At 42.9% G+C, this 21,220-nt stretch overlaps 1 long non-coding RNA gene across 1 annotated transcript in view; it reads right to left on the bottom strand.

Annotated features, from left to right (window-relative positions):
* The window catches only part of LOC133749905 (uncharacterized), a 65,928-nt gene that overhangs the window by 18,997 nt on the left and 25,711 nt on the right, over window positions 1-21,220 (bottom strand). The window lies entirely within an intron of this gene.

Genomic DNA, 21,220 nt, shown 5'->3' with positions numbered 1-21,220 from the left:
TCCCCCCACCTTATCCCTTTCCTTTTTTTTTAAACTTTGGACTGAGCCACTTTGTCAGAAGCACAGCTGAAAAACCCTTAAAAACACATGCAAACATACACACCAGTCTCAGGAGTTCGAGGTGTCTGGAGTAAGGATTAGAGAGGTTCAAGTCGGCTCCCCTTGTTAAAATTACAGCTGCACCAAAGATGGTACAGTATATCAACCCAGGGCTCAGGAAACTCGTCCGGTTCTCAAGAATGAGACAATGCAGCTGTGCTGGATCAGACAGAATGTGGAGGGTGAGGCTTCCCTCTCCCCATCACTACTGCGTCCAGAGAGAAAGGTCAGAGAAGTGCCCGGCTGTGCCAGGCAGAAGGCAGATGGGCTGGGGGAAGTCACGCGTATCCGTCATTGTGCAACTGTTGAAAAGACAGGTAGGCATTTTTTAAAAAGCACCAAAAATAAACCCTGGGTTTAGCCTTTTTACATTTTCACTTTTTGTTTTCCTCCAGGGGTTGAAATTTAATCTCTCTTTTAGCAAAATGGAGCTGGCTCTGTCTCTTCCTCTGGCCTTTTCTCCCCAGTCTCCTCTCAGGGCTTGTTCCACAGAAATGTTCAGCTGATTATGAAGCCTGTGCACTGTCACCAAGGCCTGTTGTCACCGCGGAAATGTGTTATGGGGCAGGTGCTTTTCCATACACCCTCTTCCACCCCTGCCCCAAGCCTCTGCATTGATGGTGGGTGACCCTGCTAATCTTCAAGTTCAGCACTTGTCAGGTGCTGACAGCAAAGGAGTCCCTTTACAAAATGCACCCACGGTGGGGTGTCTGTGCATGTGAGTGTGTGTGTGTGTCCAGCTTTCCTGTAAAGTTCCAAGTTTCCCATGGGGCCCACTACTGCAATCACAGAGTGATGCAACCTCATTCAGTAGCTGTTCTAAGAAATGTTGGCCCAGAGCTGCACTTGCCCTTCTTCCTGGGATGTCCTCCTTGACATTTCATCCCTCCCTGGGAAGACTTTTGGTAAGTGAGGAAACACAAGCATCTTTCCCCAGCTGCATCCCCGCCCCTGGGCTTGATGACCCAAGTTACTGGCTAGCACAGTCATTTTTTAGTTTAATTCACATCCGGTTAGGCACAAAGATATTTTTTTAAGACTACTTTGTGGGGGGTGCAAACACATCAGGGGTCATTCTGAATTCATCCCAAATCAAAGCCTCCAAGGCCAACACAACAGAGAGCCAGAAGGAGGAAATGACTCACCCCCCAGGCCCATTGCTCTCCCATCATATGTTAGAACTGCTCTCCCAGTGCAAAGACCAGGGACTGTCCTGAGGTTCAGCTATGCCTTGAAACCAGGTCAGTCAAGTCCTACTTCCAAGAGCACCTGTTCTCGTTCACCTTTCAGAGGAGTTTTGTCCTAAGGATAGACGTCCAGACGCCGGTCCATCCCTGCATTGAATAGATGATAGAATGTAAGAGCTTTCCAAGCCCTTCACTTCTGTGTGCTAACCCTTTGAATGCCAATCATTAAAATAAGATGATTTAATAAATCTTTGGTAAACAGGAACCACTCATTTTCTCTGCTCCACCCCTCTAAATATTTTCAAGCGAACTAGCAGATACACTGAAACTTGCATAACTGTACCTTGTCCCTCATGGGCCATTGGCAACATTTATTAAATGAAGACATTTCAGAGTGTTTTTCTGAAAAATGGAGTTAAAAGATATGCTTAAGATATGTTGCTATATGGGCAAAATGTTGAAATCTTTACCTAATATATACTAAACTGATCTTCTGTATACAAAGAGAATTGAAAATGAATCTTTACATGAATGGAAGGAGAAAGGGAGCGGGAAGGGGGAGGATTGCGGGCGGGAGGGAAGTTATGGGTGGGGGGAAGCCATTGTAACCCATGGGCTATACTTTGGAAATTTATATTCATTAAATAAAAGTTAAAAAAAAAAAAAAAGATATGCTTATTTTCAGGCAAGAAATTTGGACTCTCTGTATAGCTTTTCTTATCAAGATATTTTCCTTGAATGTTTTAAAGATTTCTGAATGCATGGGTTCCAATTTTTTTGCAGTAAAATATGTATTTTTGGTTGCTTTTTCCATGAATGTTTTGAAGCCATCTCATGTTTCTATACTAACTTATCTAACCAACAGTCCAGGCAACCTCTTAAAAATATATAAGTGCCCATATCTGGACACAGTGAGACCCAGAAGACAGACACAGAGCTACTGTCCCTGATGCGCTGGCTGAGTAGGAGGAGAGAGACTGGTGAGTAGGCACATACAGTCATATGATGCCATGATCTGGGCCTTAGGAAACATGGTGCAGTGAGATAGTGTAGGTGGTCAGTGCCACCTGCAGGCAGCAGGAAGTCTTCTGAGGCTGGATGAGCAGGTGTGTCCAGGTGAATTATGTGGGCAGAAATACATCAACAAATAAGAGCTCCTTGAGCCATTTCCAGCCTCTTGTCCTTTATTTCAATGCTTTCTCTGCCTTGAATCCAATAATCTAGCATTCAGGAAACTTCTGGAATGTAGCAGAATAAATACATTCCCATGGAAGAAGGTATGACCAAATTAAGGATGATGAGTAGTAAAAGGAAAGATGGGGGGTAAGATGTGGCAAATAAAAGACAGTGGAGGCAACCGTGTAGCATCTTATGAGTGCATGGCACGTAGTTGGTTGCCCCTGGATTGTTTGTCTAAGGCAGACAACATTAAATAGCACTGAAATCTTTTCAGTTGAGTTGAACTAAATGGTGAAGGACTCGCAAGCCTCCCCAGCAGAGCTTGTGGGGTGCAAACAAAATGGAACCTACTTGCCATTTGCATTTGTAAACTATTCTTATGAGGTACTTGATAATGAAGACTAAAAAAAAATAACCTTCAATTATTAGAGAGGGAAATGTTTTCTCCACACAGTCTTTGAATGTACCCAGAGAAAGAATATGAAATAGAACGTCTACATAGTGCTCACATTTCATATGGGTACAACAATGAGAAAAACTGATTTCTAGAATGTCTACGGTATTTCTCAATGTGGCATCTGTTTCTGCATTTAACAAATTATTGTGATTGTGATTTGTAGTCGATCCTCTCTGAGGAGACTCTGAGGTTTTCAGAATTGTGAAGAGGAAGGGTTATGGGGACGCAGAGGATGGATGAACTTTCCAAAATAAGCATTTAGGAAAGCTCTAAAGGCTATAGAACTAGACTTAAAAAATGGGTAATATTTATACATGTGAGAATGGTCACTGAAATGACATCTTATGATGGAAAAACTGCCTGGAAAATTAATAGAAATTAAAATTAGGGGGAGGGAGATTACAGGGCAGAGTTTAATGGGTCCAGAATATGCAGTGTGTTGAGTGCATCCTGGACATTAATTAAATCAAATTCTCTCTTAATCACATGTGGTGCCAATCACTACAAAGGTATGATCATATTTTTATACTTTAGTCCTTAAGGAAAATAAGTCAGATTTCTAGGAAACAGAGGTCATGAGAATCATAGATTTTTCACTGCATCGATTTGTCCTGGGAGAAAAATCTGAGCCACTGGCTCCATGCAGGGCTGTCCTTCCCCTTTTTCCAAGACAGATATATAGCTAGGCTTCTTGTTTCCAAGAAACGAAACATAAACACGTTCCTTAGAAAATATTATTTAATTGTTTTAATCTTCTGGGTTTTTTTTCATTTGCAAATTGGCAATAGCAATATCAGCCTCAAAGGGTTATTGTAATTAGTAGATAAAATATATGAGTCTAGCCAGATACATAGCAAGCACTCAAGTGTATAGGAATTGTAGTTTGTGACAGTAAACTCATGTATCGAATGTTGATGGTACATCCGAGTCAACTGGAGGGTTTTATCTTAAAACACAAATTTCTAGGGTTGGCATTTGGCCTACCAATTAAGATACCATTGGGAATGCCCACATCCCATACTGAAGTTCCTGAGTTGGAGTTCTGGTTCTACTCCCAATTCCAGCTTCTTGCTAAAGCACACCCTGGGGGACAATAGGTAATGGCTCAAGTGGTTTCCATGTGAGAGACCCAGATTGCCTTCTAGTCTCCTGGCTTCAGCCTGACCCAGTTCTAGCCATTGGGGACATTTGATGAGCTAATGAGCAGACAGGAGCATGTCTCTCTGTCTCTGTCTCTGTCTCTCTCTCCCTCCCTCCCACCTTCCCCCCTCCCGCCTTCCCTCTAATAAAACACACATGGAAACAGATACACACAAATACTTATCTCTGCTCCCTAAATCTTGCAGTTTCCATTTCTGTAGGACAAGGATGACCTGAATATTGCATCCTCAGGAGACACTACTGTCCAAAGAGCACTCTGTGAAGACCCTTGCTCTGGGCCATGCTACCCTCCTCTGCCGTGTCACCTGACACATCACTCTGGGCCTTCACTGCAAACTGCCATGTGCCTCTCAACAACCAGAGAGCAAGAGAGAGAGAGAGAGAGAGAGAGAGAGAGAGGAAGAGGAAGAAGCAGGAGGAGAAAGAGGAAGAGGAGGGGAGAAGAAGAAGGAGAAGAGGAAGAAGAAGAAGGAGAAGGAGAAGAAGAACTTATCCAGGGAAGTTTCAGATGGCCAATTACCTTACTACCTATTAAGTAATATAAATGTGTAACGTTCAAACTGTAGAAATCATACCACACACATGAGGTCAAAAAGGGGAAAGTTATTTAGAGCAAAGGTTAGTGATATTTCTTGAAATCTCTCTTATTGGTGAGGTGACTTTGGAAATTTCTGAATTTACTAGATAATAAGAAACAGTATTTCTGTATAGCTAAAAGGTCACTGCCATCATGAGGCCCATGAGACCAAGTTCTGTTTTTGTCTATTCTTCCTTCTTCCTCTCTAGTCTTACTCACCCCATTGCCTAGGGACAAGGCTACACATGGCACTCAAGGACAGCTTTGGCTGATCCCTAATAATAGTGTTTTCAAAGATAATCCATTTTGCAGCACATGTCAGCTTTTGATCCTTTTTAAGGTTGGATAATATTTAAATTATATTTAAATACCATATTTTCCTTATCTGTTCATCTATTCATGAACAGACACTAGTGTCAATTCCATATTACACCTACTGTGGATAATACTGTCATGAATATGCTTGTGTACATATCTCCCTGAGGCTCTTCTCTCAATTATTCTGGATGTACCCTGAGAAATAGAATGTCTGGATCATATTGTAATTTGATTTTTAATTTTTTTGATGAACCACCACACTGCTCATCACAGTGGTTTCACTACTTTACACGAACACCATCATAGCACAAAAATTCCAATCTCTCTACATCCTCACTAAATCATGTTATCTTCTGCTTTGGTGGGTCATTACTTATAGTTATCATCCTATTAGGAATGAGGTATGTGGGGTTGATCTGTATTTCCCAGATGATTAATGATGTTGAACATTTTTTATATACTTGCTGGCTATTTGTTTATTTTTAGAGAAATTTCTATTCAAGTCTTTTTGCCCATTTTATAATCAGATGATTTGTTGTGACTTAGTTATGGGAGTTCTTTACATACACTGAATATTAGCTGATTTTCAGAAAAAAAATTTGTAAATATTTCCTCCAATTCTATAGGTTGTGTTTCATTTTATTGGTTGTTTAATTTGATGTACTGAGTTTTTAAAATTGGATATAGTCCAATTTATATTTTTAATTTTTTTCTGGGCCTTTGGTATCATATCCAAGAAACATTGCCAAAATAATGCTGTTGGACTTTCCTGCTATGTTTTCCTCCAAGAGTTTTACCTTTATGTCTTTATTTTGAGTTAATTTTTATATATTGTATAGAGAGGCCAACTTCATTCCTCTCCATGTGGATGTTCAGTTTCTCAGCACCATTTCTTGAAAAGACTATCCTTTACTCTTTGTGTTGTCTTGGCACTCTTGTTAAAAATCATTGACCACATATGCAAGTGTTTATTTCTGGGCTCTCTAATCTATTAAATTGGTCAACATGTCTGTTTTTATGCCAGTATCACAATGCTTTGATTGCTTTAGCTTTATAATAAGCTTAGAAATTAGGAAGCGAAAGACCTCCAATTTGGTTCTCCTTTCAAAATTTATCTTTTTACCAAGACTTATTATGCAGATAAAAACATAACAAAGGAGCCATTCAACTTTAAAAATGGAATGGAGTTCTTAAATGCACAAAAATATTTGGCTTGCCTATAAACCACCAGTAAACATGCCAAATACTATTCAGTTTCAGAGGATCTCTTTTTATAACCCAAGGAATATTGTCCCCTCCTTCATCAATGAAGTCAGCTAATTTTAGGATTAAGCTTGCATTGTCTCCTGTCACGTCCCTCTATCTTAACCCCTCAGGGTCCTGAGACCCCAGTCTCATCTTGTTTAGATGAGTAGCTCTAGATGGGAAGTTGTGCAGTATTGATAACTTCAAAATTAGGAGTCCAGAAGCAGCTGGGCGGAGGAGATCAATAGTGAACAGAATGAGATTTATGGAGCCCCGTGGAGGTTTGTGACCATTCAGAAAAAGGATTTCCCTTTCCAGTTTTCAGTGTAGTGGCAGAAGGATAGAGCCTGGCAGAACAAAACACCAAATTCCAAAGGAAATAACTCCTCCAATCCAAAGCACTGTGGCTGGATATGTGAGTGGATATGGAAGCATTTTTTCCTCTCTTGCAAAGACAGACAATCAACAAGAAATATGAAAAGAGACAATATTGTTAGCACATTGGAAGAGAGTGGTGAGAGGTCTATGGGAGCCTGGAGACTAGTGAAGTAGCAAAGTCAAGGAAACAAGAGCAAAAAGACAAGAAGACGAGAAGACGAGTGAAGGGAATAAAAGAAACCCAGGTGATGCCACAGTGAGTGCAGAGATTTTCTCAGGGCCCCAGAGGCTTAGCAGGCTTCCTAAGGTGGCCTTGGGGCAACAGTAGGGAGCAGGGACAGGATTTCTTTTCCCCTCTACTCCACTGCTCTTCCCACTTCCTGAAGCATTCTCTTGCTCCAGAATTACCTGGTCATCACCACTGTTGTTTCTGACTCAAATAAATCCTAGGGTTCTAAACTAATCCTCCCCATCCAAGCCCCTGCCTCCTACCACCTCAAACCCAAACACACCCTAGACACACATGCTCACACAGACACGGACATAGGCACATGCAGACATATTCCACAGGGCATTCTCCTTTTCCAACCTTGATCTTGCTCTCAGAAAGAGTTGGTTCCCCAGGGCCAGGGGTTCCTCACACAGGGAACTCTGATAGACCAGCTTTCACTGGCAAATACTTCTTACAGAGATGGCTGCAGGTCCCTCAAATTACTAGAACAGAGAGAGTTTCAGGGAACTTTGAATTAGAATAGGGTCTCTGGTGGAGAAAGATTTGCCAACAGAGAGGTTAGCAGAATGATAGAAGTAAATTAAAATCAAACAATTAGGGGCCAGTGTGTGGCATAATAGACTAAGCCTCTGCCTGAAGCGTTGGCACCCCATATGAGCCCCATGAACCATATGAGCACTGGTTCATGTCTCAGCTGCTCCTCCTCCAATCCAGCTCTTTGGTTGTGGCCTGGGAAAGTTGCCCAAGTGCTTGGGCCCCTGCACCTGCATGGGAGGCCCAGAAGAAATTCCTAGCTCCTCCTTCAGATCTGCCCAGCTCCAATGCTGTGGCCATATGGGGAGTGAACCAGTGGATGGAAGATCTTTCTCTGTCTCTTTCTCTCTCTACCTGTCACTGTACCTCTCAAAAATATAAATAAAATCTTGTTAAACAAATCAAGTAGTGAAACATATATAGTAACACAAACAGAGTGATTTATGGAGAATTTTTAGTCTACTGGGCTCTACATGTGTTGTATGCACCATTTCAGTTCCTTCTGATAACCCTGCTGTGAGATAGATACTACTACCTGCCATGAAACTGAAGCAAAGAGAGACGAAGTCCAATACGTTTCCTTTTATGGAAACTATGAGGTAGGGTCTGGGAGACAGAGATTTGGCCTCATTTAATTAATGTCTTCTCCTTCTGTGAGTAGAGTCTGCTTGCAAGAGTTCAAACCGTGTGTACCAAGCCATCATGCAGTGCTGAGTTCTTCTGCTATTGGGAGAGCAGGCTCACCTCCCTCCCCTTTCTGATGCCTGAATTGGCCACAGCAGGGTCAGGGGGCACTGAGAACATAGCCAGTGAGTGAATTATGATTGCTTGTTCCACCCACGGCAGCATCCACACCTCACACAGGAATGAATCGGTGGAATGCACTTTGAATGGACAGAAAGGGGAAGTCCCACTTGAGCTTTCAACCAAGGTGTCACTTGGAAGGCATACATCCTTGGGGCCTCGATTTTTGGCCTGAGGAATGGAGAAGGTGATAGAAGAACAAGAGAAAAGTCAACACACAGTAGGCACCGGTAGGAAGCGTCTGGGTTAGAAGATGTCAGCACATCCCCCACCCAGGCTTTGACAACCTGCTGCTTACAGCCAGGGCCAACAGAACAGGAGGGCAATGGAGCCCCTCACCTTCTGTGCCTATGCCCGTCCCAGGGAGGCAACCTAGTAGCCTGGCTGCCTGCCTTTCAAGGTCTTCCAACAGTGCTTTCTCTGTCCCCCTCCATGTTAAGGCTTTCACAGGAAATATATATATAGGAAGGGTAAGGACCATCCATCCCCTTGCAGGGTGGATATGTGTTAGAAGGTAATTCTTTTCCTTTCCTGTGTTCTGAGTGACCCGACAACATAGCAACTGCACTTTATATGGATTAAGAACCAAATGTTGAAAACACAACAGAAGAAGGAATCTTATTGCAGTTTCCAACATCAGGCCTGCCAAGAACTGGGAGCTTCAGGGAAGCTAAATCAATTACTTAAGAAGTTTCCATTTTTTCAGCTTTCCTTAAGAAAAGCTGGAGGGAGACTCAAACCTGTCTTTCCAAAAAAAAAAAAAAAAAAAAAAAAAACGCACACGGCAGTGAACTGATAACTAAGGCATTTCCACAGTTTACGTGTTGGATGAGAGAGCCTCCTAGAGATTTGGCAAGAGCATGCAAGCTGACTCCAGAAGGCTTTCTGGGAGTGCAATTGAAATACCTCTTTCAATTAGTGAGCTTTTCCAGGTTAGTTAAGAAACTTGGTCTGTCCTATCAGTAAACTCAATTATTTGGAACACAATGCTTTGAAGTCTCCCCACACACACCCAAAAGGCCTATATGCACATGGACTTTACTGTCTCCTTTCTAGAATCTTGACAATTATGCAATATATCATTTTTAAAAAAATCATTGAATTTAACATAATTCACCAGACATGTGTTAAATACCTGGTATGAAAATATAAGTTCAAGAACTCAAAAGTTTGTAATCTGCAAGGCAAGGCAAGCATGCAGAGAAACACAGATATACAATAATACTTCTGGAAACCTCATAGAAAATAGAATTAAGGAGTCAGCACTGTGGCGTATCAGGTTAAGCCTCTGCTTGCAATGCTGCCATTCCATACAGGTGCCAGTTCAAGTCCCAGCTGCTCCACTTCCAATCCAGCTCTCTGCTAATGCCCCTATGAAAGCAATGGAAGATGGCTCAAGTTTTTGGGTCCTCGTACCCATGTGGTAGACCCAGAGGAAACTCCGAGCTTCTGGCTTCAGTCTGGCAGCTCCAGCTGTTGTGGCCATTTGGGGGTGAACCAGCAGAAGAAAGATCTCTCCCTCTCTCTTTGTATCTGTAATCTGCTTTACAAATTAAATAAATTAATCTTTTGAAACAGTCAAGATGGTAAATTTTTTAAAAATAAAGAAAATGGAATTAAAAGATAAATTTACTTTGGTGCAAAAATTTGAAATCCATGCTTAGTTTTTGCATAATATACATTTTCCATGCACTCTTGGAAGGCTCTTCATATGTGTGGATTTCAAATTGTTTTTGCACCAAAGTAAACTTTTTTTTTTCTTTCAGCTTTTATTTAATAAAAGTACAACTTTCGGATTATAGTAGCTCCCCCCCCCCCATAACCTCCCTCCCATTCCATTTCCCACTCCCTCTCTCATCCTATTCTTCATCAAGATTCATTTTCTTTTTTCTTTTTTTTTTTTTTTTTTTGACAGGCAGAGTGGATAGTGAGAGAGAGAGAGACAGAGAGAAAGGTCTTCCTTTTGCCATTGGTTCACCCTCCAATGGCTGCTGCGGCTGGTGCATCACGCTGATCCGAAGGCAGGAGCCAGGTGCTTCTCCTGGTCTCCCATGCAGGTGCAGGGCCCAAGGACTTGGGCCATCCTGCACTGCACTCCCGGGCCACAGCAGAGAGCTGGACTGGAAGAGGAGCAACCGGGATAGAATCTGGCATCCCAACCAGGACTAGAACCCGGTGTGCCGGCGCCGCAAGGCAGAGGATTAGCCTGTTAAGCCACGGCGCCGGCCATCAAGATTCATTTTCAATTATCTTTATATACAGAAGATCAACTTAGTATATCCTAAGTAAAGATTTCAACAGACTGCACCACACAGACACACGAAGTATAGAGCACTGTCTGAGTAGTAGTTTCACCGTTAATTCACATAGTACAACACATTAAGGACAGAAATCCTACATGGGGAGTAAGTGCACAGACACTCCCGTTGTTGATTTAACAGTTGACACTCTTAATTATGATGTCAGTAACCACCCGAGGCTCTTGTCATGAGCTGCCAAGGCTATGGAAGCCTCTTGAGTTCACAAACTCTGATCTTATTTAGACAAGGCCATAGTCAAAGTAGAAGTTCTCTCCTCCCTTCAGAGAAAGGTACCTCCTTCTTTGATGGCCCGTTCTTTCTGCTGGGATCTCACTCAGAGATTTTCATTTAGGTCATTTTTTTTTTCCACAATGTCTTGGCTTTCCATGCCTGAGAACTCTCATGGGCTTTTTAGCCAGATCTGAATGCCTTAAAGGCTGATTCTGAGGCCAGAGTGCTGTTTAGGGCATCTGCCACATTCCATTTTCTTTTTGATGTCCCTTTATATTTAATCCAGGTTTCAAGTGAGAGGGTGTCTAAGTGGGAAAAAATGATTCTGTTTGAGAGAGGCATGGAAATCTAAAGATTGAGGGAGACAATGCCATTGGTTGGCAGGCAAAAGGCAATTCAGAGGACTGAGGCTTTCTTTGAAGCACACGTCATCTGACTTCATCCATACACCTACAGGTAGACACCAGGGCTCACAGGAGTAGTCTTTCCATTTTGCGTGAGAGGAAGCAGACAATGAGAATCAGAGTTACTTGTCCAAGATTACAAAACAGTGACCTGTAGCTTGGACTCCGGCATTTAAGTCACAGTCTGTGAGTTATATTTTGTGATTTAGGTTCAAGGTATATGATCAGTAAAAACATTAGTTAGGAGGGAAGGTGCTATTCTTAATACACCAAGATTGAGGTACATATGGGAGTGGACTAGCTAAAAACAAAGACCTTGGCTTCAAAGAGTATTAGGAGAGAAACTGGTAGCAGGTAAGATGCAGGTGAGAATGAGTAAAGTTGTCCTGGGCAGGTGCATGGTGACAAAGAGAGACTCTCTAGATAAAATCCTGGGGGTGATGGCAAGCATCAGTAGATATCCAGGATAAATAGAGTGGCTGAAACTGTAAAGAACACAGGACCAGGGAAATCAAGATAGAGAAGACTTTGAGGGAATAAAGAGATCAGTAAATGCCACAAGTACTGCAAAGTGACTACACGAGATGAGAGCAGTCTTTGGATTTGGCAATTAGAAGGCTGTTGGAGACCTCTGAGAAAGTACATTTACTAGAATGTGAGGTAAGAAGACAGATGAGAGCTTGGGGAGGAAGCAGCCAGAGGGGAGAAGGCAAAAAAGAGCTAAGCCACAGGAGTCTGAGGATCAAAGTGAGATTATTTTAGCTTTGCTTGCTGGTCTGTTTTAGGATGGAGGGTTTACGGAAAGTTTGCATGCAAAAGGCAGGATGTCAGTGAAAAAGAGGTTCTGGGATAAAACTAGATGCAAAGGGTCTTAGAAGGAACAAAACTCCACAGGGGATGGCACAGAAGACAGTCCTGGAGAAAGGATTGATGACAGAGATAAATATGAAAGGCAGGGAGACCAGAGGCAACAATATCCACTGTCTTTTTTTTTTAAGATTTATTTTATTTATTTGAAAGAAAGAGTTACAGAGAGAGGTAGAGCCAGAGAGAGGTCTTCTATCCACTGGTTCACTCCCCAATTGGCCGCAATGGCCAGAGCTGTACCGATCTGAAGCCAGGAGCCAGGAGCTTCCTCTGGGTCTCCCACATGGGTGCAGGGACCCAAGGACTTGGGCCATCTTCTACTGCTTTCCCAGGCCACAGCAGAGAGCTGGATCGGAAAAGGAGCAGCAGGGACAAGAACCAGCACACATATGGGATGCCAGCGCTTCAGGCCAGGACATTAACCCACTGCACCATCGTGCCAGCTCCTGTCCACTGTCTTTTCCCTGTGAAACTGGTATCAGGAGTCTATGTGAAGAGTGAAGAGTGTTATAGGGTGAGTGAGATGTGCACTCACATCATCTGACTTCATTCACACACCTACAGGTAGACCAGGGCTCACAGGAGCTACTGCAGAAAGCATCAGGATGATATGTGCAGGAATGAAGCAAAGTGGTGGAAAGCTGCCAGAGACAGGTATGATAGTGGGGAAAATAATACCTGGCGGCCTGATATCAGTGGGAAGGATAGCAAAATGCCAGAGTTTAGATAAATGGGTTACTGTGCTGGTGAGTAACTCATATCCCCACTGAAAACACTGAATGTAATCAAGCACACATTACGTCATATCCAGTATCTTCCATAGATGAAGACAGGAATGTATGTGCTACTACTACCACTAATAATAAAATAGGTGGATACTTTTTTCAAGTGATTTCTATATGCCATGCAGTAGGCTATTAGTTTTGTAAATAAGTGGTCATTTTCCCCCAGGAATGTATGAGTCATTGCTGCTGTTGTTATTGTCACCTCCAGTTTACAGATAAGGAAACTGAGGGTTACTTATGCAATTTGCTTAATGTCACCAAGCTAGCTAGTGTCAGAACCAGATTTAGAACCAGATCTGTTTGTCTTATATCATGTTCTTTTTTTAAAGATTTATTTTATTTATTTGAAAGAAAGAGTTACAGAGAGAGGTAGAGCCAGAGAGGTCTTCCATCCGCTGGTTCACTCCCCAAATGACTGCAATGACAAGAGCCAAGCTGATCCAAAGCCAGGAGCCAGAAGCTTCCTCCAGGTCTCCCACGTGGGTGCAGGGGCCCAAGGACTTGGGCCATCTTCTACTGCTTTCCCAGGCCATAGCAGAGAGCTGGATCGGGAGTGAAGCAGCTGGGACTCGAACTGGCACCCGTATGGGATGCCAGCACTGAAGGCTGGGGCTTCAACCCGCTGTGCCACAGCACCAGCCTCTTATATCATGCTTTTAAATAAAATGTTTTCTTGATGTACAAAAATTTCTAACAGAAATAATTGCAAAAGTTTGTTAGTGGGGCCAGCATTGTGGCATAGTGGGTAAAGCCTCCACCTACAATACCAGTATCCCATATGGGCACCAATTTGTGTCTCAGCTGCTCTACTTCTAATCCAACTCCCTATTATAGCCTGGGAAAAGCAATGGAAGATGGACCAAGTACTTGGGACCCTGCACCCATGTGGGAGACCTGGATGAAGCTCCTGGCTCCTGGTTTGAGCCTGGCCCAGACCCAAACATTGCAGCCATCTGAGGAGTGAACCAGTAGATGAATGATCTTTCTGTCTCTTTCTCTCTCTATAATTCTGCCTTTCAAATAAATAAATAAATCTTTTTAAAAAAAATTGTTAGATAAAAGAATTTTCAAGAACGGTCTACTAATTTGATTACTGTCCTGATAACACAGACATAGTAGCTATTCATGCATGCACTTGCTCATTCATTTATTTACCCAATTCATTCCACAAACATTTTTATTTTGAACATCTACTCATATCATCAATCAGATACAGACAGATAAACAAGGATCTGCAAATGAGGAAGACCCAATTTCTCTCCCTGAAGGATCTTGTAGCCTTCAGGCAAACAGGGCCATGAACAAAAATGCCTGTACCTGTTGAAAAAGGTTTGAAGGAAGATTATATGCCTGCATTGGGAGACACCATGGGCAAGAGGCTGTTCCACCTGAGGGTCAGAAAAAATTCAAAGATGAAGCAGATAGGTCTGAGTTCTGAGACAAGTCCTTTGCCAAGTAGGGGCAATCCTGAGAGGTGTGGCGTGGACAATGTGTATTGCATGGAACCACAAGGAAGCTCAAGGAGCTGGAGTGAATTCTAGAACTTTTAGAGAAGTCATCTTCCTCCCATTTTTTTTTCCTGTATCAACAGACCACCTGCATAATGATTTGATTGATACTTTATTCTAGCTTTAAGGGCTAATGTTGTGGTGCAGAAGCTTAAGCTGCTGCTTGCGATGCCAGATTCCATATCAGAGTGCTGGTTCAAGTCCCAGCTGCTCCACTTCTGATCTAGTTTCCTGTTAATGCAAATGGGAAAGCAGCAGCAGATGGCCCAGGTACTCGCCTCCCTGCCAGCGCATGGGAGACTCATGAAGTTCCAGACCCCTGGCTTTGGCCTGGCCAAGTCCTGTCTTTACTAGCCATTTGGGGAGTAAACCAGCAGATGAAAGATCTCTCTCTCTCTCTCTCTCTCTCTGCTTCCCTACACCTATATCACTCTGCCTTTCACATAAATACTTTAAAAATAACCTTTTAAATTAAAAAAATTGCTGTATTGCTGAGTAGTTATATTTCTAAGACATTAACATTTTAGAAATTCTTCCATAAATCATCTGTTGTACATGAAGGTACTGCCAAAAGCTGTGGTAAATGCACCTTATCTTCTGGTAAAATTTTTCATGCACAAGAGGTGAGAGTGAAGAATAGTGAGTCTTAAACTTGGGGTGCTCAGATACACTAAGGGGGGCTCTCCTTGTACCATGTACATGTAAACACACATGTACACACATAGTGTTTTGGATGTTATTTCAGGATGGAAGGGCCTAAGGGTTTCTGAATCAAAGGTCAAGTCACTCTGCTTGGGGAGAAGGTGGGTTGTATTGTGAGTGATCGTATGAAAGCACCAAAGAGCAAATTTCACCCACTTTGTATTCCTCTTATTCAGATTCCTGAAGGCCATCTGGTTGCACTAAATAGCCGGAGATATAATTTCAGGATCCTTTTCTTCCTAGAATAGGAAGACTGCAGCTCTGAGAAGTCCAGGTGATGCAAATTGGCCCTGGCCTGTGTGCTTTGGGCTCTTCAGCCCTCTACTGGCTGACGGAATAGATTGACTTAGCTCAGGAGGCAGCTGGTAGCAAAAGAGAAAGCACTGACAGGCAGAGGCTGGGTCACTGGTCCTAATGCACCAGTGCCCACTGCACAGCCGACAGCCAGCTTAGGCTGAGAGTGTTCGGAGTGGGCAGCCAGAGCCACCGCAGCAAATTCTGAATGCCATTTCTGAAGCTGGGGGCTACTTAACTGATGCCCCTCAGCACCCCTAGAAAGAGAGCTAGCCAACAAGCAATGTTTACCTTCTGTTGGCAGAGCAACTGCCTCAGAGGCCACTCTGCTCCACTTTCCTGAGAAGACCAGAAGGAAGGGCAAATAGAAGAAGAAGGAAGGAAGAAAGAGGGGGGGAGGGAGGGAGGAAGGAAGGAGGGAGGAAGGCAAGGAGGGAAGGCAAGGAGGGAGGGAGGGAGGGAAGGAAGGAAGGAAGAACGGGAGGGAAGAGGGCGAAAACAAAGGAAGGACACACAGATGTGGCTATTGCCTTAAATGTCCCACTGTTTAAGTGCCAAACATAGTGGCCAAGAGCTCCTGTTGAATCGTGAGTATATGAAAAGGTCAGCATATTCAGGAACCCAACGTTCTTCAGCCTGGTGCACAGGAGGCCAATCAGGCCTCATTAGCTGGATTAGAGAGCTCTGGCCCTCCAGCTCCAGTAAAGATTGTGTTCCTGGGTCCAAGCGCTCCTTTGTCAACCTTGTTTTCTCAAGGCTCAGGCTCAGCTCTAAACACTTACTGGTTAGACCCCAGGGGAAAAAAGACTGTGGCCCAGCGGTAATGAACTGCTCTTAAATCTTGTATTCTCTAAAATAAGAATTCTACTGACCAAGTAGATATGACAGGAATCAGAGTATCTCACCCCACTGACATATTCTTCTAAATTCTAATGATCTGATTGTGAGCACGAAGTTCAACCATGCCAACCTATCCTAATCTAAATCCTTTAAACACAAGGCTACCTTATAATGAAATTGCTTATGTCTACTGTGTTGTATTGGTGGAAGGACCTATTATAATCATTATACAAATGATAAACTAAGAAGATAATTTGATACACATTGTCACTATAAGGTGCGAGAACAGCATTGGCAGGTTCAAATCTCTATGGACAAAGGAAGTTGGCTTTGATAAAGATATATTTATTTGGTGCCGGCTCTATGGCATAGTGGGTAAAGCCACTGCCTGCAGTGCTGGCATCCCATATGGGAGTCCGTTCGAGTCCCGGCTACTCTACTTCAGATCCAGCTCTCTGCTATGGCCTGGGAAAGCAGTAGAAGATGGCCCAAGTCCTTGGGTCCCTGCACCCACATAGGAGACCCGGAAGAAGCTCCTGGCTCCTGGCTTCAAATCGGCCCCACTCTGGACATTGCGGCCATCTGGGGAGTGAACCAGTGGATGGAAGACCAATCTCTCTCTCTCTCTCTCTCTCTCTCTCTCTCTCTCTCTCTTTCTGCCTCTGCCTCTCTGTAACTCTGCCTCTCTGTAACTCTGCAGAGCAATGGAGGGAGGGTTAGGAGAGAGAGAGAGATCTTCTAGTACATTCCCCAGATGGCCTCAATACCCAGGGCTGAACCAGGCCAAAATCAGAAGCCAGGAATTCCATCTGGATCTCTCACATGGGTGGCAGAGGCTTAACTAATTGGACCATCATCTGATGCCCCAAAGATACATTAGTAGGAAGCTGGATTGGAAGTAGATCAGCCAGGACCTGAACTGACAATATAGGACTGCAAGCAGCAGTCTAATCCATTGTACCATAATGCCAACTCCAGATAATTTCTTTCTTCTATTTTATTTCATTTTTCTTCTCTTGTATCAATACGCTGTCCCCACATCCCTCACCCACTTGACTCCCCAAACCATATTTCATTTTCCTTTTCCTAAAGACCTTGCTCTTAGATGGGAACCAACTCACTCACGCTGAGCCACCTAAGGCTCATCATAGGGCTGTGTCTCCTTAAGTCTGCTCCAAGAACACTGGGGAGCCTATTAACAACTCATGTTCCTGGGCTCCACCAACTGAATGAAAATTTCTAGGAATGTGAAATAAAAATAAGGTCTTTGGTCATCCAGGGCCATAGAGAGAAATCTGTAAACCATAAAGACTTGGCGATTCCAGGACAACACCCCTCAGAGTTGGTCTCTGCTGAGGGATGCATAAGCATATTTAGAGACCAGGGGTTTTGCTGTATGCAAGTTTCTCAGATCCAGTTGTTGGTAACTACCTTCCTCCCCACAAAGGCCAACAACTAAGTGGAGAAGTCTAAATGGCCCAACCTCACCATGCAAATGCAGTAAAAGAGTAGGTAGTGGAATGAAGACAGGAAGGGAAGTCAAGAAAAAAGGGATGAGAAAAGCAAAGCTTGTGCTTATTGATCTGATTTTCTTCAATTTTTGAACATGAGCTGTTCTCATTGTCATAAACCAAAAGATCCCTGAGCCACCTACCAGTTGAATATTGAATGACCAAATGTTATGGCTCTGCTAGTTTTCTTTGTCCTGTATTCAGCAGCTCGAATCAGGATGTTTAGTTTTTATCACATAAATTCATTCATTTTAGGAGCTTTGCAATGAAGCTCCATTCCATTCAGAAATTGCCTTTTGCATGGCACACAGATCTACCAGTGTACAGAATTGGTTTCCTCCCTACAATGATATACCGGAAGGTGGGCCCTACCATCTTTTTAAAGTTCTAGCTTCCTGTTATCTTTCTGATCTGCCTTTCATAGCATGTCATCTCATCCTTATGGTGGTGGCTGTGCCCTCACCTTCCCTCTGCATTTCAGGCAAAAAAGGGGGAAAGGAGCAATGAGGAGGGAAGGTACTAATTGTACCAGGAAAATCAGACTTTCCCTGAATCCCCAGCAATCTTCCACTTCTTTCAAGTTAACAAAACATCTAAGATAGTGACAAGAGAGAATAGGATATGTAGCTTATTTTGTTTTAATAAAATTCAGAACATTGTTCCCTTGAACAAAATTGAGATAGAAGGAAGAAGACAAAAATGAAGACTGAGTAGGTAATCTGTAGTGTGTACTCCAGAACTGGAGATGCATCCTTGGCTTATCTAGGGTAGATGCTTTCTTTTTGTTGTGTGTATTTGCTTGTCAGTTAATTCTGCAGTCATTTGTTGAGACCATACTAGGTCTCAGAGAAGAGGACCCTTCCTTTGGGCACGATGGAGGGAGGTGGCTCCTGCTCACATGGAGCTGGCATTCCAGCAGAGGGAGGAAGATGCATGACCAGTTAAATACAAGGCAGAGAAATGAATGCCCTGATAAAAGAAGAAAGAGATGTAACAGGGTACACAATATGTCAGGCAGCTGACCCAGCGGGACTTAGGGAAACTTCTCAGGGAGCAGTAAGGAAAGTAGTAGCCATGGAGACAAAGGGTGGCCTAATTTAGAAGGTTTGGCCAGCATGAACCAGATCATTTTCGGGGAGCACAGTAGCTTCTGGAAAATTGTAATGTTCAGAGTATCTGCAACATGGTCTGCGAAACAAGGAAAAGCAATCAGGAGGTAGGCAAGGATCAGATGATTCTTGCCCTTGCCAAACAGCACAGGGAGTCAATGAAGGACTTGAAGCAGAAGTCACAGATGGACACAAATGTTGTAATCCTGATTCAAAAAGACTACTTTCACAACTGTTGGCCAATCCATTGAGACAATTTCATTATAAATGGGTTTGCTCTTATTTTGTAAAATAATTGGGTAGGAAACACATGATTTTATTTTTAGTCTTTTATAGCAGTACTGTGAAGATAGAGCTCCCAAAATTTGTTAGAGACAAGAACAGATTGCTAGCATCCTCACTGACCTGTGATATCTGAAGCCATCAGTCACTGAGACACCTCATCATGACTTGGCGTAAACTATGCACATGGAATACAGGGAATCCTTAATAATCTTCTAACTTGGTACCTGCTCTACTATCCATGATGTGCTAATATGAGTATGCCTTTTATGAGTAGGCATTGTAGCCTGTCTTTCGTGGTCTCCTCTTATGGGTGATCTGATCCTTCCTCCTTTTCTCTCACTGGTCAATCCGATGTCCTTACCACAACCCAAAGGAAAATGATGTTACTCCCAGCCACCAAGGACTGACCTTGGAATTAACACAGCTTCTCTTTCATCATAAGTGCAGAGACCAAACAGAAATGTCAGCATCTATTCAGAGTATATAATGTGTGATTAATCAAGAATAGATATCAGGGCGATATTGAAAATCCTCACATACTGAATTAAGATGTGTGAAAATTCAAGCATAAAATAATCCAGAAATATACTTTTCTGACTTAATCAGCAGAAAAAGATGATGGGAGGGATGTGGGGGAGGAAGTAAAGAGTACAAGGAAATAAGATGAATATTTATTGGCCACTTATTATTACATAAACACCTCCTTCACCACCACAATATCATCATCCTCATCTTTCTGTTATCACTCCTTTAGTGGACTAAGCCAAAGTTCAGAAAAGTTAATCAACCTCTAGAGCATAAAAGCCAGACTTCCCACTTCACCAGTAGATCTTTCAAACGAGAAAGGCTTTAAAGTGAAAATTTCCTTTTGTGAACTCTAAGAAAAAACCAAATAGGGGCATAAGATCTGAAAATTGATCTGAAGATGCTAATAGTGGGATAAATGCCTCTGGAAAAGTTATCCTCACATAAAAGCAAACATGTATAGCAGCTTTACTCATAATCACCCAAAACTTGTAGCAACAAAGATGTCCTTCAATAGGTGAGTAGCTAAGCTTTTCTACCTCCATACAACAGAGTGTTATTTGACAATAAAAAGAAATGAGCTATTGAGCTGTGAAAAGACACGCACAAACCTTAAATGCATATTGCTAAGTGAAAAAAAAAAGCCATTTTGAACAGCCTGAATTATGTATGATTCCAACTATATGACATCCGGGGAAAAGGCAAAACTACATAGATAATAAAAAAGATAAGTGGCTGGTAGGTGTTCAGATGAGGAGACAGGAAGGAATGAGTAGGGATGCACATGGGACTTCTTAAGGCAGTAAAAGTATTCTACATGATACCACAGTGGTAGAAATGTCTAAACATTACATGATGCATTCAAGGGTAGGGAACCCTTTTTTCGCCAAGGGCCATTGGGTATTTATAATATCACTTGCTGACCATACAAAATTATCAACTTAAAAATTAGCCTGCTATAGAGGATAGTGCTGTGGCACAGCAGGTTAAGCTGCTGCCTGCAGCGCCAGCATCCCATTTAGGCACAGGTTTGAGTCCTGGCTATTCCACTTCCTACCCGGCTCCCTGCTAATGCAACTGGGGAAGCAGCAGAGGATGGCCAAATGGGGCCCCTGCCACCCATGTGGGAGATCTGAAAGCTCCTGGCTTTGGCTTGGCCCTGCTCTGGCTGTTGTGGCCATTTGGGGAGTGAACCAGTGGGTGGAAGATCTCTTTCTGTCTCCCCTTCTCTCTGCAATTCTGCTTTCAAATAAATAAATAAATACATCTTTTTAAAAAATTAGGCTGATATAGATTTATTGCATTTTTTTTATTTATTTGACAGATAGACAATGAGAGAGAGAAAGAGAGAGAGAGAGAGAGAGGCAACTTCCTTCCGTTGGTTCACCTTTGAAATGGCCACTATGGCTGGAGCTACGCTGATCTGAAGTCAGGTGCCAGGTGCTTCCTCCTGGTCTCCCATGTGGGTGCAGGGGCCCAAGCACTTGGGCCATAGCAGAGAGCTGGCCTGGAAGAGGGGCAACCAGGACAGAATCCGGCCCCAGATATATTGAATTTTAAAGCACATCTGTGGCTGCCTTAGCAGGGCCAATTCAAATGATTTCATGGGCTTTCTATGTGAGGGTTTTTTGTGTTTACAGTATTTTGCACACTGAGGAGAGGGAGAAAGGAGGAACAGCCAGTCTCTG

This window comes from Lepus europaeus, chromosome 20 (assembly GCF_033115175.1).
Source record: "Lepus europaeus isolate LE1 chromosome 20, mLepTim1.pri, whole genome shotgun sequence".
Lineage (NCBI taxonomy): Eukaryota > Metazoa > Chordata > Mammalia > Lagomorpha > Leporidae > Lepus > Lepus europaeus.
The sequence above is the reverse complement of the archived record's forward strand: the minus strand, read 5'-3'. Positions and strand labels throughout refer to the sequence as shown.